Source organism: Ambystoma mexicanum, chromosome 1p, assembly GCF_040938575.1.
Source record: "Ambystoma mexicanum isolate Mex_15411 chromosome 1p, UKY_AmexF1_1, whole genome shotgun sequence".
Taxonomy (NCBI): Eukaryota; Metazoa; Chordata; class Amphibia; order Caudata; family Ambystomatidae; genus Ambystoma; species Ambystoma mexicanum.
This window is the reverse complement of record NC_090921.1, coordinates 26,448,190-26,472,097: the sequence shown is the minus strand read 5'-3', so window position 1 is coordinate 26,472,097 and position 23,908 is coordinate 26,448,190. Positions and strand designations below refer to the sequence as shown.

The window sequence follows — 23,908 nt, the reverse complement described above, 5'->3', positions numbered from 1 at the left end:
ATTGTTGTGAAGTTTGTGTGGATTGCTGCGTTTTAGGCTTGTGGTTGTGTTTGGTTATAGTTTGAGAGGTGTATGCAGAGGGATGGAATTGTTAGTTGGTTGGTTAGTTGGCATTGCTGTCCTTGAGTGCCTAGAGAAGGCCGTGATCAGAGACTAACGTGTAATCAAGTAAGGTATCATCCGGAAGACAGTCCGTGCAGGCGGAGGTCAGCGACAGCAGAACCGGAGGCAGAAGTGCAGAAGGCAAGCAGCAGCGGAGTCCTTAAGCAGTCTGAGGTCAAAAACATAGGAAGGTAGATAATCCGACCAAGGAACTTCACGGGGGAAGGTACTAAAAGGAACACCTACCGTCTAAACCAGAAGCACAGGATAATGAAACCGCATCGCTTAAATGGAGATCGAGGGACACGCTTGACGTGTAACGTCATTGCCAAACCAATGCAAAAAAGCAGGCATTAAATCACGCTCGACTTCTGCGTCCCTGGCATTGTGAGAAGCGTAATAGCAACTGCCAGGGACGAAAGAAAGAATGATAGTTACAAAGTGAAGTACGCTTAGGAGGTTGGAGACTTCTGCAACGTGACGCTATACAGGATTCTGAAATCTAGGCGTGTGCACCCATAATTGCCTATTATGGTGAGAAACCTATTATATTGTGAAACCTAGGCCTTTCCCCCACTATACAGGAACCTCAAATCTGGGTGTGACTCACCCATATCGGCCTATAGTATTGTGAAACATAGGCCTTTATATCAATCTACAAAAAGCCCAAGTCTAGGTGTGTGCTCCCAATCTGCCTATTTATCGTGCAATGTAGGCTTCTCCCACTAGTCAGGGATACCAAGCTAGGTTTACCTCCGATATCTGCCCAGTGTATAGTGAGCCCTAGCAGCCGTCCTAGACAGGCACCTCGAATCTAGGTTTACTCCCCAGCGCATGCCACTAGCCTAACCCCACGACCTCACCACCTTCCAGGAACACCCAGCTAGCCACATAAGGCAATTGCTTAGAGTCGTACTTTGCCCCAGTCAAACGTGAATCCGCAGTCTAATATCAGGAGCTAGTCAGTCCAATGGTGTGTGTCCCCCTTTGAGAAACCCTTTGTAAGCAGACCGTGCGCTGCTTATACACACAGCCCTCAGAATATAGAAGTCCAGAACAATAAATACATCACTACCTGGCCAACCACCGTTAAAAACCCTACAGGTGGGCTACAGCCCATGTAACCCAAGTCCGAGCTATCGCACCACCAAAGACGCCAAGATGCCCCGTCAAAGAGCAAGACGCTGCCAAAGAGAAACAGAAAATAGAACACACCAACCGGATACGTGCCCGAAACCATCACAAATACAGAACACAAGCAGGAAAACAACCCACAAGAAGAGATAGCTCCCTATATTTAACACTATCTCACAACTACCTCACTGCCTCAACAACTCATCAGCACTAATACATCCAGGCATGCCGAGAACTGACCGGAACCCCGCAGGAAGAGAAGAGATGACCCAAAGAGGGGGAAGAAATTAAACCAATGCCCTCACCCCTACATCACAAAAACACAAGGGCAGTGCACGCAACCACAGCAAAACAGAGGATGAAGAAGCAGAAGAATTTATCATCAACCCGACAATCAACCTAACAGATCTCTTCTGCAAGGAAGCAGAATACATGGAGCACCAACCAAATTGTGACCTAAATAAAGGAGAAACCCAACAGAAGAACCACAAGACAAAGCAAGGATTAAAAAACAATTCTAACCGCATCAAAAAGATCCATTGCAACCTCATCAACGTCAGATCATTGTCCAAACATACCACAGAGATCTTCGACCTCCTATGCGAAGGTGGTATCAACATTCGATCCTATTCATAACCGAAACAAGGCTAGATGACTTGCATAACTGCATCCCTGTCAACTCAAGTGTTTATTTATTTATTTATTTGCCTTTTTAAAGCACTCACACAGCCTGCGGACATTGAGGTGCTGTTACAGGAATTTTTTGTTGTTGTTGTTGTGTAATTGTTGTCTTAGTTGCGTATTTATAACACGCTTAAATACCCAGAGGTTTCTAAGCACGGACCCGCGGTTCGAAGCTGTGTTGCTCCGTGTTGCTTCGTGTTGTCTTGCTTCCAAGGCGAACACGTTGCCGCTGAGCTATCCTCCCTGTTCACAGGAAAAATAAAAAAGAGGAGGACTGGTGATAGCATACAAGAAACAGTTAAAAATGTAAACAGATTACCCTCTAAATAAACTGCGAATCCATGATCCTTCACCTAAAAGCAAATTGCAAAACAAAGCTCAAATTCGTCCTGGCATACAGAACACCAACATACGATGCAAGCTTCGCCAACGTATTCTCTGAAGCTATCACAAGCCTAGCCATCGAGCAGGAACACCTGGTAATCCTCAGAGACTTTATCATCTGGTTTGACGAAGAAACCGCTAACTCACGGAATCACTAGCCAAACAACTAGACAATGAAACTACATCAGCTAGTCAAAGGAGCAATCCACACTGCGGGGCATACACTAGACGCAATCTTCGCCAACAAGAATCTCATTGCCACAACACCACATTACAGATCCGCTGGAGCGACCCACCTCGTCATTCCATTCGTGATCACACTCCCCACAACAATGGCAAAAAGAACAGACAAACTGCCATCTATCATGAAAAGAAACTGAAGAGCCATCAGAGCTAGCAACCTAGCAGAACAACTAGAAATCAAGAAACCACCAACATCGACCCTGGACGAAGCAGACAGCGAAATAAAAACAGAACTACTTCATAAATTGCTGGAACGATCAACAGGATCTCAAAGGAAAACCCTTTCACCCCATCATGCAAAAGAGCAACAGCAAAATGGTTTTCTCTGCTACTCTGCGCCATGAAAAGGAACAGGAAACTTGAATTAGAATGGATGAAAAAACCAATCAGGTGAAGAAATTACAACTCCAGTGACAAATCCACTCATACAAGAAGGACATATATAAGGCCAAAAAGAAATACTACAACAGAATCACCAAAGCCAGCAACACCCAAAAGGAATTGTTTAATATCATACAAGAAATAAGAAACCCTCCTGGCTGCAACAACACTTCGATACCTTGACTGAATCTATGCAATGAACTTGCAGACCATTTCAAAAACAAAATCACCACCATCCAATAAATCATACAAAGCAGACCAATCTACTACAACATGCAAACATGCGACCCACCCAGCCACGAGGATCACCAGAACAAACTCCCAATTATCAGCGAGACATTCATCAAGCTGGTAAGCAACAGAAACAAAGCAGGCTCCCCCATGGTTCCCTGCCCCTCAGACATACACAAATCAATCCTCACACAAGGAACGCCCATAGAATACTCGAGAAACCTTTTCAACCAATCACTTTCAAACAGGGAAAATACTGCAATCGCTCAAAGCGGCATACGTCAAGCCACTGCTCAAGGACACAGCAGGAAACATGGAGGACCTCTCCAACTAACGACCCATCACAAACATCCCATACCCAGCGAAACTACTCGAGCCGTCTACAGAATAAAACAAGAATTCATAGAGAAGCAGCAACTGTTGCACCAAGCACAAGTAGACTTCAGACCGGTGAGGGTAACGGAAACGGTATTGCTCTCAATCTAGGATGATCTAAAGGCTAAAGCACAGCTCTAATCCTTCTGGACCTCTCTGCAGCATTTGACACAGTCAACCATGAAATCCTCATCGGGAGACTAGATAAAACAGGAATCACTGACACAGCCCTACTATGGATTCAATCCTTCCTAACAAACAGAACAGAAACCGTCTGGATCAAACCTTTCGAATCTACTACAAGAGAATCCAACTGCGGAGTACCAAAAGGATCGTCCTTCTCCCCATTGCTCTTCAATATATAACTGATGCCACTAATCAAACTCATAAAAAAACATGCCTCCCATACTACAACTACGCAGATGACACTCAGATTGTCTACAAAATACAAGATACACAGGAAGAAAAAAAAACACTGAACTACTGAACTGCCTACAAGAGCTCTACAGCCTCAAACTCAACCCAGTCACAACACTAATGATCATAGTTTAAAACGAGGAAAACAACCACTACATCCCATGGCCAACGGAACTGGGTACATCACTGACTCCCTCAACGACAGTAAAAAAGCTGGGAGTCTTGATGGACAATGAACTAACACTTGAACCACAAGTAAACGTCCTAATCAAGAAATGTTTCTTCCTGCTGCACGCAGTAAAAAAGATCCTACCATTCCTCTCTTTTACCCACAAAACACTCACAATTATCGCACTCACCATGTCCAGAGTAGACTATGCCAACAGCCTATAACTAGGAATGCCAGAACGACTTAAAAAAACATCAGCGCATCCAGAACGCTATGGCAAGAGTCCTGCTCAGACTACCACGAAGAGAATAATTTACCCCAGTGCTGAAAATGCTACACTGGCTGCCAATAAAAGAGAATAAAGTTCAAAACAATGTGCTTAATGCACAGAGCAGTCCACGGCCAGGGAGCAGAGTTCCTAAAGAAAGAAAGAACCGTCTACCACGCAACAAGATCACTCAGCTCAAGCAACGCCATTTGCCTAGTACCAAAACCATACAACAAAAGAAAACTTGGAGGATCATCTTTCACTCACCTCACAACCTCGACCTGGAATATCCTACCAAAAAACATACGCAACACAAGGAGTCATTTGGAGTTTAGAAACCTACTCAAAACTTGGCTCTTTGCTCCAGATTCACGAGGAATCAACCAGGAAGAACGGTCCAGAACGAAACCTGTGAATATCCCTGTAGGAAACCAAAGACTCCAACCTAGACCTCCATTTTGAATACGGGGATGGGCACACACCGCCCACCCACATGCCACCAATCCTAAAGGATAATTGGATAGGTGGGGACAACCAACAGGATGGACAATAAGGGACAAGCGCTGTGACCAAAACTACACCTGCCACAGGGCTGGGGGAAGTAGCGGATATGAGCTAGATACACAAACCACTGGTGCGACACAAAAGAGAGCTCCCACTATGCAGCATGCCTGCCAACTATGCGGTCTAAGTAGAGTACCAAACACACAGGATAACCATGAGGTTGAGAGCGGAAACGTGAATACAAAGTGGTGAGAAATGGTCAAATACTTGAAAACCATTATAACCGTACCTTACAATTTAAACTTTCTGCATACTCAACATACAGAAACTCACACAACCACCTCTCTGCACAGCAATCTGCACGTACTTCACCACATTGCAACAACAGACGAACAACACGTAACCCGCCACAGCAGCACATGGTAATTCTGGCGCAGATCGAAAACCGTGTGCAAGCTCAGCGAACGGTGCAAACCGAACTGAAGCGTCCAACAGGACATCACAACTCTCACTTTCCTATTCCTACAGCCTTTTCGGAAGTTGTGCGGTTGGGCATAGAAGTTGGGGTAAGGCTGACAGATGTAGAGGTCTTAGCTAGAACAATGGTCTGCAAGCTGGGGCCAGATCCGGGAGATTTGGTGAGGGTGTCTGTGGTATGGGAGTAGACATTTATACTGGTAAGATTGTCCTGTACTGGTACATTTGGGAGACTAACCTTGGCAGAGGCAATTACATCAGCATCACTGTCATGAAGACGACCAGTGGAGACAGATGGTAAAACAAGATCAAGTGATGAAACGGAGGTTAGTGAATGTGAGTGGGAATCTGATGAAAGCGATAGGCAGAGAGAATGGGGAAGAGAGCCGAGGAAGAGTGAATAGAGGTGTGATGAAGTGTAAAGTCGCTCAGAAGGAGAAAGGGGGACAAGATAGTGAGAAGTAGCAGGAGGAGAGAATCTTAGTCATTGTAAAAGATAAGACGCCAGCCAGGTGGCCTGGTGGTCTGCAGAGGACACGAAAGGAAAGGAGGACTAGTTTAGAGAAAGAGCAGAAGGGGTATTTGAAGGAAGGACATGAAGGTAGATGAGGAGGAGATGAAAGAGTCCAGGAGCAGTGATCAAGGATTCCAATACCGCCACCCTTGCCAAAGAGAACAGATGGAGGTAGAGGATTTAGAGGGAGTGATCCAGGTGTCAGTGAGACAGAGGCCATGAAGGTTGAAGCAGAAAGAGATCAAGAGTACAATGAGATTTATTACATAAAAAACGTGCATGCCAAAGACCTATTAAGACAACTGTAAGAGGAGCAAAAAAGCAAAAGCAATGGTAGGATAACCAAGATTAGACGGGTAACTGCCAAGCAAGCCCCTGGATGCCATTCAAAGGACTGGAATAAACATTCCATAGACGTTAGGGGGTCTTATACACCAGATGAAAGAGAGATGAGATGAGATGAAAATGAAGACTTTTGGAGGGTTTAGACTCCTATCGGAAGACCAGATGCTTCATTTTTATAGCCCGGGTCTAGAAGGAAGGATGTGGTGGTAAAGGGCCCAGAGTAGAGCTTGGAATGTGTGTACAAGTTATTGAGTGAGACAGCATTTTCCAAAAGTGCAATACATTACTTGACTACAGATAACACTAAATGCGACTATATTGTTTCTAGCATTTTCTAAATGTTTAACTTTATGCGCACATTGGATGGATGTCTCTTACTCTCGTGCAAAGGTGAATACTCAATTCTACTCTCTGGAATTTGGATGTACTCTTCAAATCTCAAAATGGGGAGTAAATTACTCCCACCTCAAAATCCTATCTGGAGCACTGAGGAGAGGGGGTGTATTGTACCTTATATTCCCCCTTTTCAATATGTCCATACCGTGTCTCTGTAAAGTGCTTTTCATATATTCACACTTGGTGTTCTTTCCAATATGTCCCGGTGTCTCCTCTGCTTCTGGGTGGACTTGCCGGTCTTCGTTGGCATGGATTCTCGCTCCCGCAGTCTGCAAATGAAGGATCTCAGCCTGTTTTCACCTCACGGTCGCCTTCTCTTCATTTTCCAGTTCCCTGCCGCTTCTGCTGGACACGCCTGCTTTCCTTACAGCTTCGGTAAGCGATGTACTGCTTTTCTCGTCTGCAAATGCCCAGGAGTCCCTCACAAGCTCCTGGTGTTCCTGCAATGGTCCTTTACTCTGCAACCTCTTTCTCAGTCTGCAAGCCGCTCTGTTTCTCCATGCTGGTTCAGTCTCTTGGTTCCTCGTTCCTCAAAGCGAGCTTTAGTACTCACTAGCCAGTCTCCACAGCAGCGGTGAATGTCTCTCTCCAACACTATGCACACTTGACTGGCTCTCCCTCCCCGCCAGGATCATATTCACAACTGCATGCATCACCCACAAAGCAGTCTCAAACGGAACACCAAGTTATTTGGTGGCTAAACTCCACACCACTGGAGGCTCTCGCACCTCACATAGCAAAGCAATCAAAAGGTTGGAGTCAAAGCTAGCCCTCAAAGAGAAGACTCACAGGCAGTCCTCCTGCCATGTCTGACCATCTGGAAGTCAATTCCGGTAGAGGCGCGAAATACTTACCCTCCTCTACTTCCACTAAACAGTAAAAATGTGGCTCTTTCAACAATACCTTTTGGACGAATAAAAAGCCCTCGACCAACAATACTGTGCTACTATTTAAAATGCCATGCCGAAATTCTGGCGCAAAACTGCAGAAAAGTGCTCTCTGCTGCTCTTTAGTGAGGTTAGAGCTATAAGCAATACAATTAAAAAACATTACTTTTCAAGAGGTCCTTGAAATGCTGTCATTATAAACTCGGGACAGAAAACTGAAATTTAATCTGTACCTGAGGTTGAGCCTTGAACAGTCTCTCTTTTCTCTGGATCCTCGTGTTCATTGGCAAAGGTTTCCCTGTCCATGTCTTCAAAGGGTGAACTTTCGGGACATTCAGTGTTCAACTCGTTTATGGGGTTCTGATAATAGCAGGTAGAGAGTCACTCCCTTTCAATTTGCACAGGGTGACACCAGTCCTGGTGATCGCGAGCAGATGGCTCTGTGCCCACTTCAATCTTTACCCATTCTACGGCATCATGATGATATGGGGCAGATGGCTGATCTCGTTCAACCGTCCCCTGCTCCATCAGGTCCTTGTGATCCCTGGGAGAAGACTCCTCCGATAGTTGGATCTTTACTCAGTCCATGGAGCCCTGTGGACTCTTGGTTAAGGGTTCCTCGCCTCCCGCAGTCTTCACATATCTCATGGTATCCTCCTACTTCTCAGCCATTGTCCCCTACTTCAATCTTTACCCAGTTCATGGGCCCCTCACAATGTCCTGCATAAAGTTCCCCCCGAGTCACTCTTCACCAGGTCCACGATTCCTGCAAACCCAATGCAGATTCCTTAAGCTTCACGGAGCCCACGGATTGCTGCAGTTTCCATGACAAGTGATTTATCTTCTAAAATATGTGCTTGATTGCTAAATATTGATTTCATCATCAATCCAAATGAATGTGATCCTTCATGTGAGAGAGAAGAGAAGGAGAGCAGTCAGCACACATGCCCACTTTCCCTCTACTCCTGAATCTGCCCGTCCGCAGGATGCAATGCCATCTGACTGTAGACTGAAACTAAATGTCTACACGAGGGACCAGTGCAGCCATACATCAAGGTCCCCTCTCATACAGGGGCACCATCAGCCCCCACATGGTGTACAGAACCAGCTTCAAGGGAGGTTCCTTCTCCACATTTAATGCAGAGTATGGAGGGGCACAGGGAGGGGGGATCGAGGCTGGGAGAATCGGGAGGGAAATGGTGACGACAGGTGACCTCCAGTTCGTTTTTGCGCTAGCAGATATAGATTGCGTCCATGTCTTTACAACACAGCAATGTCTGTGCTGCATCCACTGCACGGGTCCCTATTGCATGTTTAGTGATCCTGCAACTCCTGGCCCATGACCTTCCTTCGCATCAGCCCCCACACCACCCCTATCATTAGAAGGGGATGCCCCTGTGCCCCCAGGTCTCCCTCACACATCTCTCGGCTCTGCTCTGACCTTCCGGCTCAGCCCCTTCTCCACTTCCCCACCATCCCCCGACACGGACCGTTGCAGTGCCACCGTTAGCGGCATGGTAAAGACCTCCACTACTACATTGGCGAGGTTAGAACCAACGCTGACAATGTGGTGCAGACCTATCTCTGGTTAAAGGGACGATGACCACACATGCAGCAATCTCTATGTGGATGGACAGAGCACTCACATACAGGCTCACTGTCGCCAAAGCTGTCAAGTGGAGCCAAGTATCCCTCAAGAAGCTGCGTCTCCCTAGAGGACGGTGACGCCTGTCGCTACAATTCAATTATTTCACCCTACATATATCTCATTTTTGATGTTATCAAACTAAGTTTAAAGGCGCATGTGCTAACCCGCCATATAGGATTACATTTTTTAAGAAAACCATAGTAATTAAATCATTTTTTGCAAAAAAGGGAGGTACTCTGTATCGCCTTCATAAAAGCGGTCTCATCCCAGGGATCCTCTATGGCCTGGGAAGGACACCTTACGGCTGCACTGCCTGGAAGCCCTCCTTGGGAAGGACACCTTACGGCCGTACGGCCTGGAAGCCCTCCTTGGGAAAGACACCTTACGGCTGCACGGCCTGGAAGCCCTCCTTGGGAAGGACACCTTACGGCTGCACGGCCTAGAAGCCCTCCTTGGGAAGGACACCTTACGGCTGCACGGCCTAGAAGCCCTCCTTGGGAAGGACACCTTACGGCTGCACGGCCTGGAAGCCCTCCTTGGGAAGGACACCTTACGGCCGTACGGCCTGGAAGCCCTCCTTGCGAAGGACACCTTACGGCCGTACGGCCTGGAAGCCCTCCTTGGGAAGCACACCTTACGGCCGTACGGCCTGGAAGCCCTCCTTGGGAAGGACACCTTACGGCCGCACGGCCTGGAAGCCCTCCTTGGGAAGCACACCTTACGGCCGCACGGCCTGGAAGTCCTCCTTGGGAAGGACACCTTACGGCTGCACGGCCTGGAAGCCCTCCTTGGGAAGGACACCTTACGGCCGTACGGCCTGGAAGCCCTGCACGGCCTGGAAGCCCTCCTTGGGAAGGACACCTTACAGCTGCACGGCCTAGAAGCCCTCCTTGGGAAGGACACCTTACAGCTGCATGGCCTGGAAACCTTCCTTGCCTAGAAGCCTTCCTTGAGAAGGAAACCTTCCGGCCGTACGGCCTGGAAGCCCTCCTTGGGAAGCACACCTTACGGCCGTACGGCCTGGAAGCCCTCCTTGGGAAGGACACCTTACGGCCGCACGGCCTGGAAGCCCTCCTTGGGAAGCACACCTTACGGCCGCACGGCCTGGAAGTCCTCCTTGGGAAGGACACCTTACGGCTGCACGGCCTGGAAGCCCTCCTTGGGAAGGACACCTTACGGCCGTACGGCCTGGAAGCCCTGCACGGCCTGGAAGCCCTCCTTGGGAAGGACACCTTACAGCTGCACGGCCTAGAAGCCCTCCTTGGGAAGGAAACCTTCCGGCTGCATGGCCTGGAAGGAAAAATCTGGCCAAATGTTTTGGGGTTACCAAAGTGTGTGCCGATAGAGGTTCTATGCTGTGAGCTTGGCCTTACTAGATTACTGACTTCCTGGAGGATGGCTGGGAGCTCATTCTACTTAAGAGTCTAGCTCAAAATCATTATTAAAATATTTTATGGTCATGGCTAATGGAAGAAGCATTGGCAAAACCAATAGTTTTGGCATTAGGTACTTGGAAGATACTTAGCTGATGAGTATCTAAATTGTAATTTAGGGCCTGGCTCAAAATGTTGTTAGTAACTGGAAGCAACAATAGTTCGGCAAAGTGCCAATTATATGAGAACACAGCAAAAATCCTAATATAAGATGGAGAGCACCATTAACGTACAGAACAAAAAGGATGTCAGAAAAAGTAATATATTTAACAAAATTGCTCTTTTTTAATACAAATAAGTGTAATAACGTCTCTCCAGACAAAGCCACGACCAAGTTTCAGCATGCTTAGTTAACAAGCATTGCCAATAGCAACAGTTTCACCTTTTTCCAAAAGGCAATTGGCTGGTATTGCCGTAGCAATATTAACTGCCCATTGATAGTAGCAGGTGCAAAAGGGTGCGAGTACCAGGGCATCTAACAGCCGTGCCTGGCAAACGCCCAATGCATACTTACTGAAACAGTTGGCTATGCCAATGCGTGTTTTTAACAGGACTTCAGTGAAGGAGCAGTGCTTTTACAACTCCAATTAAGCATGAACGTAATGCAAGTTCGATTGCAAAGTTTAATGGTGAGGCTTAATTAAAGCCAGACAAAATAGCTCCCGGGAGGAGGTGTTTTGGGTGGGAGGGTTGTAGCATGTTACATGCAAGCATTGCAGAGGATGAGGTATGTGGAATCTGGAAGATTGAGGTTGGGAGTTATGAGCAGTTGGCATTAATAGATCTGGAGATATATGTAATAAAATATATCACAACTACAATCAACGTGTTGGAGAATCTTTCAAAGGGACAGGAGCTGAGTGGGAAAGCCCATCAGGATTGGCATGGCCATGGGCAGTGAATGGGTGAGCAAATAACCAAACAACACCTACAGGCTTTGTTGAGAAGCATTGTCAATGGCAACAGTTTAAGCTTTTCAGGGCGTTGAAGACATGCCAGGGTGGTGCCGACATGGCAGTGCCCACACTGGCGATAGAGAACTATTCTGCAGATTCACACCATGCCAGCGTCACTGGGTGTAGAGTTCCCATCTCTGCTATCCCTCAACAACCTCACCATCCTTCAGCTCCTCAGTCTGAATGAGTTCCTAAACATCTGGAACCGATTTGCTAAAGTGCAGCGCAGGTGTGCACGACAAGGGGTAACAGCACGACAAGGGGTAACAACACGATAAGGGGTAACAGCAGTGTTTCAAAACAGGCACCACAATCACACATTTCTGCCATTTTGTAATAAAACGCCAAATTCATACATTTTCACTAACTGCGTGAGAACTAAGGCTGAAGCACAAAAACTTAAAGTTATCAAGAATTTCTTGGTACCTACAAAAAAATACAATTTAAATGCCTAACCAATTCCCATTGGTGACGTTGTACTATATAAGTACCTTTAAAATAACATAAAATGTGCTCTATGCCATGTTTTAATGCAAAACATTAGACCAAATTTTATTTAAGTACAATGCAAGTTAAGCATCCAAACAACAAACACTTATTACAGCCAAGCAGGGGTTTTATACCAAAATTGTACTCAAAGCACTTATAAAATGTGGCTTTACAAATGACCCGTGGCACAGATTGGTTTTAAAACCGCCCCACATAAACATGAATTAAATCTAAACCATGCAAGAAATCAACACAATGCTGAGAAGGAGCGTTTCTTATATCCAAGGGAGGCTGTATGCTGTACAAGAGTCTAATTTTACAAAGTTTAAACATCAAAATGGCAACATGCAACCTGCCATACAAAGCACCCGCCATCCCACACAGAAGTGAAGCTACCACACTCCCTCTCCTCCCACCACCCGCCACTCCACACAGAAGTGGAGCTACCACACTCCCTATCCTTCCACCACACTACACAGAAGTGAAGCTACCACACTCCCTCTCCTCCCACCACCCCACACACTCACTCTCCTCCCACCACCCCACACAGAAGTGAAGCTACCACACTCCCTCTCCTCCCACCACCCCACACAGAAGTGAAGCTACCACACTCCTTCTCCTCCCACCACCCGCCACCCCACACAGAGGTGAAGCTACCACACTCCCTCTCTTCCCACCACCCGCCACTCCACACAGAAGTGAAGCTACCACACTCCCTCTCCTCCCACCACCCCACACAGAAGTGACGCTACCACACCCCTCTGCTCCCACCACCCCACACAGAAGTGAAGCTACCACACACCCTCTCCTCCCACAGAAGTGAAGCTACCACACTCCCTCTCCTCCCACCACCCGCCACTCCACACAGAAGTGGAGCTACCACACTCCCTCTCCTCCCACCACCCGCCACCCGACACAGAAGTGAAGCTACCACACTCCCTCTCCTCCCACCACCCCACACAGAAGTGACGCTACCACACCCCCTCTGCTCCCACCACCCCACACAGAAGTGAAGCTACCACACACCCTCTCCTCCCACAGAAGTGAAGCTACCACACTCCCTCTCCTCCCACCACCCGCCACTCCACACAGAAGTGGAGCTACCACACTCCCTATCCTTCCACCACACTACACAGAAGTGAAGCTACCACACTCCCTCTCCTCCCACCACCCCACACACTCCCTCTCCTCCCACCACCCCACACAGAAGTGAAGCTACCACACTCCCTCTCCTCCCACCACCCCACACAGAAGTGAAGCTACCACACTCCTTCTCCTCCCACCACCCGCCACCCCACACAGAGGTGAAGCTACCACACTCCCTCTCTTTCCACCACCCGCCACAGAAGTGAAGCTACCACACTCCCTCTCCTCCCACCACCCGCCATCGCACACAGAAGTGAAGCTACCACACTCCCTCTCCTCCCACCACCCCACACAGAAGTGAAGCTACCACACTCCCTCTCCTCCCGCCACCCCACACAGAAGTGAAGCTACCACACTCCCTCTCCTCCCACCACCCCACACAGAAGTGAAGCTACCACACTCCCTCTCCTCCTACCACCCCACACAGAAGTGAAGCTACCACACTCCCTCTCCTCCTACCACCCACCAAAGAAGTGAAGCTTCCACACTCCCTCTCCTCCCACAGAAGTGAAGCTACCACACTCCCTCTCCTCCCACCACCCCACACAGAAGTGAAGCTACCATACTCCCTCTCCTCCCACCACCCACACAGAAGTGAAGCTACCACACTCCCTCTCCTCCCACCATCCACACAGAAATGAAGCTACCACACTCCCTCTCCTCCCACTAACAACCCATTTGCTTTTCAGATCTGCTTGAGCGCCTGGAGAACATGGCAGCAGTTAACAGCATAAATCAAATTAAGAAAACATGTTTGTTGGTCATTAGCAGTGTAAATATGATATGTGTCATTTATAAGTGTTTCTAGGGGACCCATCTACCCCCATCCCCAAGCATAGTGGATTAAATAAATTGGTCAGAACAGCTAGAAAACAGACATGTTCTTAATGTACTGGATAGACAAAGCTTCCCAGTGGAGGGGACCTTATGGCTGCGCCCATGTTAAAAAGGGCCCAGTCTTTTCATGCTGCCACACGTTAGTAAGTGCACGGTTCGTGCTTGTGCTGCTGGAGCGCGTGGGGACCGCACTCCGTCTAAACTCTATGGAATAAAGACGCGAACTCTGAGCTCTTTCTAAGGACCTTCTTTATTCACTCTCCAAACACCAACAGACTTTCTCTCCCCCCGCCCCCCAAGTCCCGCTGGGACCAAAACACAGGGTCACTGACATGATATGGCATTTATAGTGCGCCTATACACGAGGCAAAGTGGGGGTGGGGGGCAGCAGAAGGAAAACAGACAACAATCCTACTAGGCCAGGTGTCACTCAGATCGTGCAAGTGTGTGGGAAGGGGGCAGGGACAGTGCAATACATGGGAATAGATAATAAGAATAAGTAAAGTAACGGCCATCATGTGGCAAGTGCAAGGTTAAGTGCAGACATCAGGTGTCAAGAGCTGCCTACTTCCTATTCTTCTCTCCTGCCCCACCACAAAGGCCTCTTACTTTCCCACAAACAAATAGACCACGTATTCTACCACAGGCACACATCCCTCCCCCACACAGACACTCCCTCTCCCACAGACACCACCTCGTGCACACTCTACCAAACACACACACATAGCGCCCTCCACGCACAAAGCATCACTTTTCTCTCACACAGCTCCCCACTAATCACCACAGCTCCCCACTAATCATCACACAACTCCCCACTGATCTTCATCTCACAGCTCCCCACTGATCATCACACAGATCCCCACTGATCATCACACAGATCCCCACTGATCATCATCACACTGCTCCCCACTGATCTTCATCACACAGCTCCCCACTAATCACACAGCTCCCCACTGATCTTCATCACACAGCTCCCCACTGATCACACAGCTCCCCACTGATCTTCATCACACAGCTCCCCACTAATCACCACACAGCTCCCCACTGATCATCATCACACAGCTCCCCACTAATCATCTCACAGCTCCCCACTGATCATCACACAGATCCCCACTGATCATCACACAGATCCCCACTAATCATCATCACACTGCTCCCCACTGATCTTCATCACACAGCTCCCCACTAATCACACAGCTCCCCACTGATCTTCATCACACAGCTCCCCACTGATCACACAGCTCCCCACTGATCTTCATCACACAGCTCCCCACTAATCACCACACAGCTCCCCACTGATCATCATCACACAGCTCCCCACTAATCATCACACAGCTCCCCACTAATCATCACACAGCTCCCCACTGATCTTCATCACAAAGCTCCCCACTAATCATCACACAGCTCCCCACTAATCATCACACAGCTCCCCACTAATCACCACAGCTCCCCACTGATCATCATCACACAGCTCCCCACTGATCATCACACAGCTCCCCACTGATCATCACACAGCTCCCCTCTGATCTTCATCACACAGCTCCCCGCTGATCTTCATCACACAGCTCCCCACTGATCTTCATCACACCGCTCCCCACTGATCTTCATTACACAGCTCCCCACTGCAATCACTCAGACAGACCTTCATCACACAGCTCCCCACTGATCTTCATCACACAGCTCCCCACTAATCACACAGCTCCGCACTGATCTTCATCACACAGCTCCCCACTAATCACACAGCTCCCCACTGATCTTCATCACACCGCTCCCCACTGATCTTCATCACACAGCTCCCCACTAATCACACAGCTCCCCACTGATCTTCATCACACAGCTCCCTACTGATCTTCATCACACTGCTCCCCACTGATCTTCATCACACAGCTCCCCACTGATCTTCATCACACAGCTCCCCACTAATCACACAGCTCCCCACTAATCACCACACAGCTCCCCACTGATCATCATCACACAGCTCCCCACTAATCACACAGCTCCCCACTGATCTTTATCACACAGCTCCCCACTAATCACACAGCTCCCCACTGATCTTCATCTTCATCACACAGCTCCCCACTGATCACACAGCTCCCGACTGATCTTCATCACACAGCTCCCCACTAATCACACAGCTCCCCACTGATCTTCATCACACAGCTCCCCACTGATCTTCATCACACAGCTCCCCACTAATCACACAGCTCCCCACTGATCACACAGCTCCCCACTGATCATCATCACACAGCTCCCCACTAATCACACAGCTCCGCACTGATCTTCATCACACAGCTCCCCACTGATCTTCATCACACAGCTCCCCACGGATCTTCATCACACAGCTCCCCACTAATCACACAGCTCCCCACTGATCACACAGCTCCCCACTGATCATCATCACACAGCTCCCCACTAATCACACAGCTCCGCACTGATCTTCATCACACAGCTCCCCACTGATCTTCATCACACAGCTCCCCACTGATCTTCATCACACCGCTCCCCACTGATCTTCATCACACAGCTCCCCACTGATCTTCATCACACAGCTCCCCACTAATCACACAGCTCCGCACTGATCTTCATCACACAGCTCCCCACTGATCTTCATCACACCGCTCCCCACTGATCTTCATCACACAGCTCCCCACTGATCATCATCACACAGCTCCCCACTAATCACACAGCTCCGCACTTATCTTCATCACACCGCTCCCCACTGATCTTCATCACACAGCTCCCCACTGATCTTCATCACACCGCTCCCCACTTATCTTCATCACACCGCTCCCCACTTATCTTCACACCGCTCCCCACTGATCTTCATCACACCGCTCCCCACTGATCTTCATCACACAGCTCTCCACTGATCTTCATCACACCGCTCCCCACTTATCTTCATCACACCGCTCCCCACTGATCTTCATCACACCGCTCCCCACTGATCTTCATCACACAGCTCCCCACTAATCACACAGTTCCCCACTAATCACACAGCTCCCCACTGATCTTCATCACACAGCTCCCCACTGATCACACAGCTCCCCACTGATCTTCATCACACAGCTCCCCACTGATCTTCATCACACAGCTCCCCACTAATCACACAGCTCCCCACTGATCACACAGCTCCCCACTGATCTTCATCACACAGCTCCCCACTGATCTTCATCACACAGCTCCGCACTGATCTTCATCACACCGCTCCCCACTGATCTTCATCACACAGCTCCCCACTGATCTTCATCACACAGCTCCCCACTAATCACACAGCTCCGCACTGATCTTCATCACACAGCTCCCCACTGATCTTCATCACACCGCTCCCCACTGATCTTCATCACACAGCTCCCCACTGATCATCATCACACAGCTCCCCACTAATCACACAGCTCCGCACTTATCTTCATCACACCGCTCCCCACTGATCTTCATCACACAGCTCCCCACTGATCTTCATCACACCGCTCCCCACTTATCTTCATCACACCGCTCCCCACTTATCTTCACACCGCTCCCCACTGATCTTCATCACACCGCTCCCCACTGATCTTCATCACACAGCTCTCCACTGATCTTCATCACACCGCTCCCCACTTATCTTCATCACACCGCTCCCCACTGATCTTCATCACACCGCTCCCCACTGATCTTCATCACACAGCTCCCCACTAATCACACAGTTCCCCACTAATCACACAGCTCCCCACTGATCTTCATCACACAGCTCCCCACTGATCACACAGCTCCCCACTGATCTTCATCACACAGCTCCCCACTGATCTTCATCACACAGCTCCCCACTAATCACACAGCTCCCCACTGATCACACAGCTCCCCACTGATCTTCATCACACAGCTCCCCACTGATCTTCATCACACAGCTCCGCACTGATCTTCATCACACCGCTCCCCACTGATCTTCATCACACAGCTCCCCACTGATCTTCATCACACAGCTCCCCACTAATCACACAGCTCCGCACTGATCTTCATCACACAGCTCCCCACTGATCTTCATCACACCGCTCCCCACTGATCTTCATCACACAGCTCCCCACTGATCATCATCACACAGCTCCCCACTAATCACACAGCTCCGCACTTATCTTCATCACACCGCTCCCCACTGATCTTCATCACACAGCTCCCCACTGATCTTCATCACACCGCTCCCCACTTATCTTCATCACACCGCTCCCCACTTATCTTCACACCGCTCCCCACTGATCTTCATCACACCGCTCCCCACTGATCTTCATCACACAGCTCTCCACTGATCTTCATCACACCGCTCCCCACTTATCTTCATCACACCGCTCCCCACTGATCTTCATCACACCGCTCCCCACTGATCTTCATCACACAGCTCCCCACTAATCACACAGTTCCCCACTAATCACACAGCTCCCCACTGATCTTCATCACACAGCTCCCCACTGATCACACAGCTCCCCACTGATCTTCATCACACAGCTCCCCACTGATCACACAGCTCCCCACTCATCATCATCACACAGCTCCCCACTAATCACACAGCTCCGCACTTATCTTCATCACACCGCTCCCCACTGATCTTCATCACACAGCTCCCCACTGATCTTCATCACACCGCTCCCCACTTATCTTCATCACACCGCTCCCCACTTATCTTCACACCGCTCCCCACTGATCTTCATCACACCGCTCCCCACTGATCTTCATCACACAGCTCTCCACTGATCTTCATCACACCGCTCCCCACTTATCTTCATCACACCGCTCCCCACTGATCTTCATCACACCGCTCCCCACTGATCTTCATCACACAGCTCCCCACTAATCACACAGTTCCCCACTAATCACACAGCTCCCCACTGATCTTCATCACACAGCTCCCCACTGATCACACAGCTCCCCACTGATCTTCATCACACAGCTCCCCACTGATCTTCATCACACAGCTCCCCACTAATCACACAGCTCCCCACTGATCACACAGCTCCCCACTGATCTTCATCACACAGCTCCCCACTGATCTTCATCACACAGCTCCGCACTGATCTTCATCACACCGCTCCCCACTGATCTTCATCACACAGCTCCCCACTGATCTTCATCACACAGCTCCCCACTAATCACACAGCTCCGCACTGATCTTCATCACACAGCTCCCCACTGATCTTCATCACACCGCTCCCCACTGATCTTCATCACACAGCTCCCCACTGATCATCATCACACAGCTCCCCACTAATCACACAGCTCCGCACTTATCTTCATCACACCGCTCCCCACTGATCTTCATCACACAGCTCCCCACTGATCTTCATCACACCGCTCCCCACTTATCTTCATCACACCGCTCCCCACTTATCTTCACACCGCTCCCCACTGATCTTCATCACACCGCTCCCCACTGATCTTCATCACACAGCTCTCCACTGATCTTCATCACACCGCTCCCCACTTATCTTCATCACACCGCTCCCCACTGATCTTCATCACACCGCTCCCCACTGATCTTCATCACACAGCTCCCCACTAATCACACAGTTCCCCACTAATCACACAGCTCCCCACTGATCTTCATCACACAGCTCCCCACTGATCACACAGCTCCCCACTGATCTTCATCACACAGCTCCCCACTGATCTTCATCACACAGCTTCCCACTGATCATCACACAGCTCCCCACTGATCTTCATCACACAGCTCCCCACTAATCACACAGCTCCGCACTGATCTTCATCACACAGCTCCCCACTGATCTTCATCACACAGCTCCCCACGGATCTTCATCACACAGTTCCCCACTAATCACACAGCTCCCCACTGATCACACAGCTCCCCACTGATCATCATCACACAGCTCCCCACTAATCACACAGCTCCGCACTGATCTTCATCACACAGCTCCCCACTGATCTTCATCACACAGCTCCCCACTGATCTTCATCACACCGCTCCCCACTGATCTTCATCACACAGCTCCCCACTGATCTTCATCACACAGCTCCCCACTAATCACACAGCTCCGCACTGATCTTCATCACACAGCTCCCCACTGATCTTCATCACACCGCTCCCCACTGATCTTCATCACACAGCTCCCCACTGATCATCATCACACAGCTCCCCACTAATCACACAGCTCCGCACTTATCTTCATCACACCGCTCCCCACTGATCTTCATCACACAGCTCCCCACTGATCTTCATCACACCGCTCCCCACTTATCTTCATCACACCGCTCCCCACTTATCTTCACACCGCTCCCCACTGATCTTCATCACACCGCTCCCCACTGATCTTCATCACACAGCTCCCCACTTATCTTCATCACACCGCTCCCCACTGATCTTCATCACACCGCTCCCCACTGATCTTCATCACACAGCTCCCCACTAATCACACAGTTCCCCACTAATCACACAGCTCCCCACTGATCTTCATCACACAGCTCCCCACTGATCACACAGCTCCCCACTGATCTTCATCACACAGCTCCCCACTGATCTTCATCACACCGCTTCCCACTGATCATCACACAGCTCCCCACTGATCTTCATCACACAGCTCCCCACTAATCACACAGCTCCGCACTGATCTTCATCACACAGCTCCCCACTGATCTTCATCACACAGCTCCCCACGGATCTTCATCACACAGTTCCCCACTAATCACACAGCTCCCCACTGATCACACAGCTCCCCACTGATCATCATCACACAGCTCCCCACTAATCACACAGCTCCGCACTGATCTTCATCACACAGCTCCCCACTGATCTTCATCACACAGCTCCCCACTGATCTTCATCACACCGCTCCCCACTGATCTTCATCACACAGCTCCCCACTGATCTTCATCACACAGCTCCCCACTAATCACACAGCTCCGCACTGATCTTCATCACACAGCTCCCCACTGATCTTCATCACACCGCTCCCCACTGATCTTCATCACACAGCTCCCCACTGATCATCATCACACAGCTCCCCACTAATCACACAGCTCCGCACTTATCTTCATCACACCGCTCCCCACTGATCTTCATCACACAGCTCCCCACTGATCTTCATCACACCGCTCCCCACTTATCTTCATCACACCGCTCCCCACTTATCTTCACACCGCTCCCCACTGATCTTCATCACACCGCTCCCCACTGATCTTCATCACACAGCTCTCCACTGATCTTCATCACACCGCTCCCCACTTATCTTCATCACACCGCTCCCCACTGATCTTCATCACACCGCTCCCCACTGATCTTCATCACACAGCTCCCCACTAATCACACAGTTCCCCACTAATCACACAGCTCCCCACTGATCTTCATCACACAGCTCCCCACTGATCACACAGCTCCCCACTGATCTTCATCACACAGCTCCCCACTGATCTTCATCACACCGCTCCCCACTAATCACACAGCTCCGCACTGATCTTCATCACACAGCTCTCTGCTGCCCTCACTCCCACAGCACTCCCACAGCCCTCCCCCATACCTCCCAGGCAGCTCCATTGCTACGCACCTGACGCCGGGGCAGCAGCTGGTGCAAGTCTCGTCTCGCGAGAGTTGGCAGATGAGGTCAGAGAATGACGACACTGCAGGCTCGCATGAGACATACACCGCAGTGTCTGGAGCCTGTGCTGCCTCTGCCGTTACTGCCCCGGAAGTACACCAGTGCTTCCTGCTTCCGCTCTCCCAAGAATCGCGAGAGCAGCCGGATAGGCGCGCCCTCTGCTGGAGCATTGCGGGAACTGCAGCCTGATTGGAAGATTGATAACCTGCTTCAGGGTTCAGCAGCTGGAACTCAGGACTCTCTTCAAGACTTTCTTAAATGCCCCAATACCCGCACCACAAGACAATCAGATTATACTGCTCCGAGGAGCCCCACCAGACGGGGGGTTGAAGAAGCTAGAAGCTGTGTATAAAATAGCCCTGCCCTGTAAAATAAAACAAAGACAATCACCTGCATTGGGGCGGATTCTGACCTTTCAACTCACACTAGAGGCGGTGATGATGTCACAGCGTCATTCACCTTTGGCCCGCCCCCATTTGTAATTTAAACAATTTGTAATGGCTCTTAACACCTGGCTTAATTGCAATGCAAATGGTTTGTCCTTGGGAGGTGATGGTCACATTTTCTAACTGCAAACATGACCTTCACGACCCCAGCAACAAATCTTTAGCACTGGAATGAAGCAGGTGTCAGAGTGTTAGCAGTAAGACTGGAACAGCAGTGGCAGCGGCTAGACTTGCAGGCTCAAAAGAAATCTTGAGTCGCGGGGCCGCCCAGAGAAAGAAAACTGCAGGCGACAGCGCTGTGGTGTGTAGATGACCAGTTTAGTTTCAAGAGTGGCTCTTGCTGTCTCCCATGAGTCACACTCCAGGGAACAAACCTGAGCAGGGCAGGGGGTGCATCATTCATGCTGTGGCCTGTTCACCGTCATGTTTCCGGTCACTGTTGCAGTGCGAGGGCTGAGCAGGGCAGCGGTGCACCAATCGTGCCGGGCCCTGTTCACCTGCATGTTTCCGGTCACTGTTGCAGTGCAAGGGCTGAGCAGGACAGGGGGTGCACCATTCGTGCCATGCCCTGTTCACCTTCATGTTTCCTGTCACTGTTGCAGTGCAAGGGCTGAGCAGGACAGGGGGTGCACCATTCGTGCCATGCCCTGTTCACCTTGATGTTTCCAGTCACTGTTGCAGTGCAAGGGCTGAGCAGGGCAGGCGGTGCACCATTTGTGCCGTGCCCTGTTCACCTTCATATTTCTGGTCACTGTTGCAGTAAAAGGCTGAGCAGGGCAGGGGGTGCACCAATCGTGCCATGCCCTGTTCACCTTGATGTTTCCGGTCACTGTTGCAGTGCAAGGGCTGAGCAGGACAGGGGAAGCACCATTTGTGCCATGCCCTGTTCACCTTCATGTTTCCTGTCACTGTTGCAGTGCAAGGGCTGAGCAGGACAGGGGAAGCACCATTCATGCCGTGGCCTGTTCACCGTCATGTTTCCTGTCACTGTTGCAGTGCAAGGGCTGAGCAGGGCAGGCGGTGCACCATTTGTGCCATGCTCTGTTCACCTTCATGTTTCAGGTCTTTGTTGCAGTGCGAGGGCTGAGTGGAGCAGAGGGTGCACCAATCGTGCCGGGCCCTGTTCACCGTCATGTTTCCGGTCACTGTTGCAGTGCGAGGGCTGAACAGGACAGGGGGTGCATCAATCGTGCCATGCCCTGTTCACCTTGATGTTTCCTGTCACTGTTGCAGTGCAAGGGCTGAGCAGGGCAGGCGGTGCACCATTTGTGCCATGCTCTGTTCACCTTCATGTTTCAGGTCTTTGTTGCAGTGCGAGGGCTGAGCGGAGCAGGGGGCGCACCATTCGTGCCATGCCCTGTTCACCTTGATGTTTCCGGTCACTGTTGCAGTGCAAGGGCTGAGCAGGACAGGGGAAGCACCATTTGTGCCGTGCCCTGTTCACCTTCATGTTTCCGGTCACTGGGTCACCTTGATGTTTCCGGTCACTGTTGCAGTGCAAGGGCTGAGCAGGACAGGGGGTGCACCATTCGTGCTATGCCCTGTTCACCTTCATATTTCCGGTCACTGTTGCAGTGCAAGGGCTGAGCAGGACAGGGGGTGCACCATTCGTGCCATGCCCTGTTCACCTTGATGTTTCCGGTCACTGTTGCAGTGCAAGGGCTGAGCAGGACAGGGGAAGCACCATTTGTGCCATGCCCTGTTCACCTTGATGTTTCCGGTCACTGTTGCAGTGCAAGGGCTGAGCAGGACAGGGGGTGCACCATTCGTGCCATGCCCTGTTCACCTTGATGTTTCCGGTCACTGTTGCAGTGCAAGGGCTGAGCAGGACAGGGGAAGCACCATTTGTGCCGTGCCCTGTTCACCTT

At 50.0% G+C, this 23,908-nt stretch overlaps 1 pseudogene; it reads right to left on the bottom strand.

Annotated features, from left to right (window-relative positions):
* Window positions 1–21,552, bottom strand: part of LOC138564659 (zinc finger protein 729-like) — a 52,672-nt pseudogene extending 31,120 nt beyond the window's left edge.
* Window positions 21,553–23,908: the final 2,356 nt, after the last annotated feature.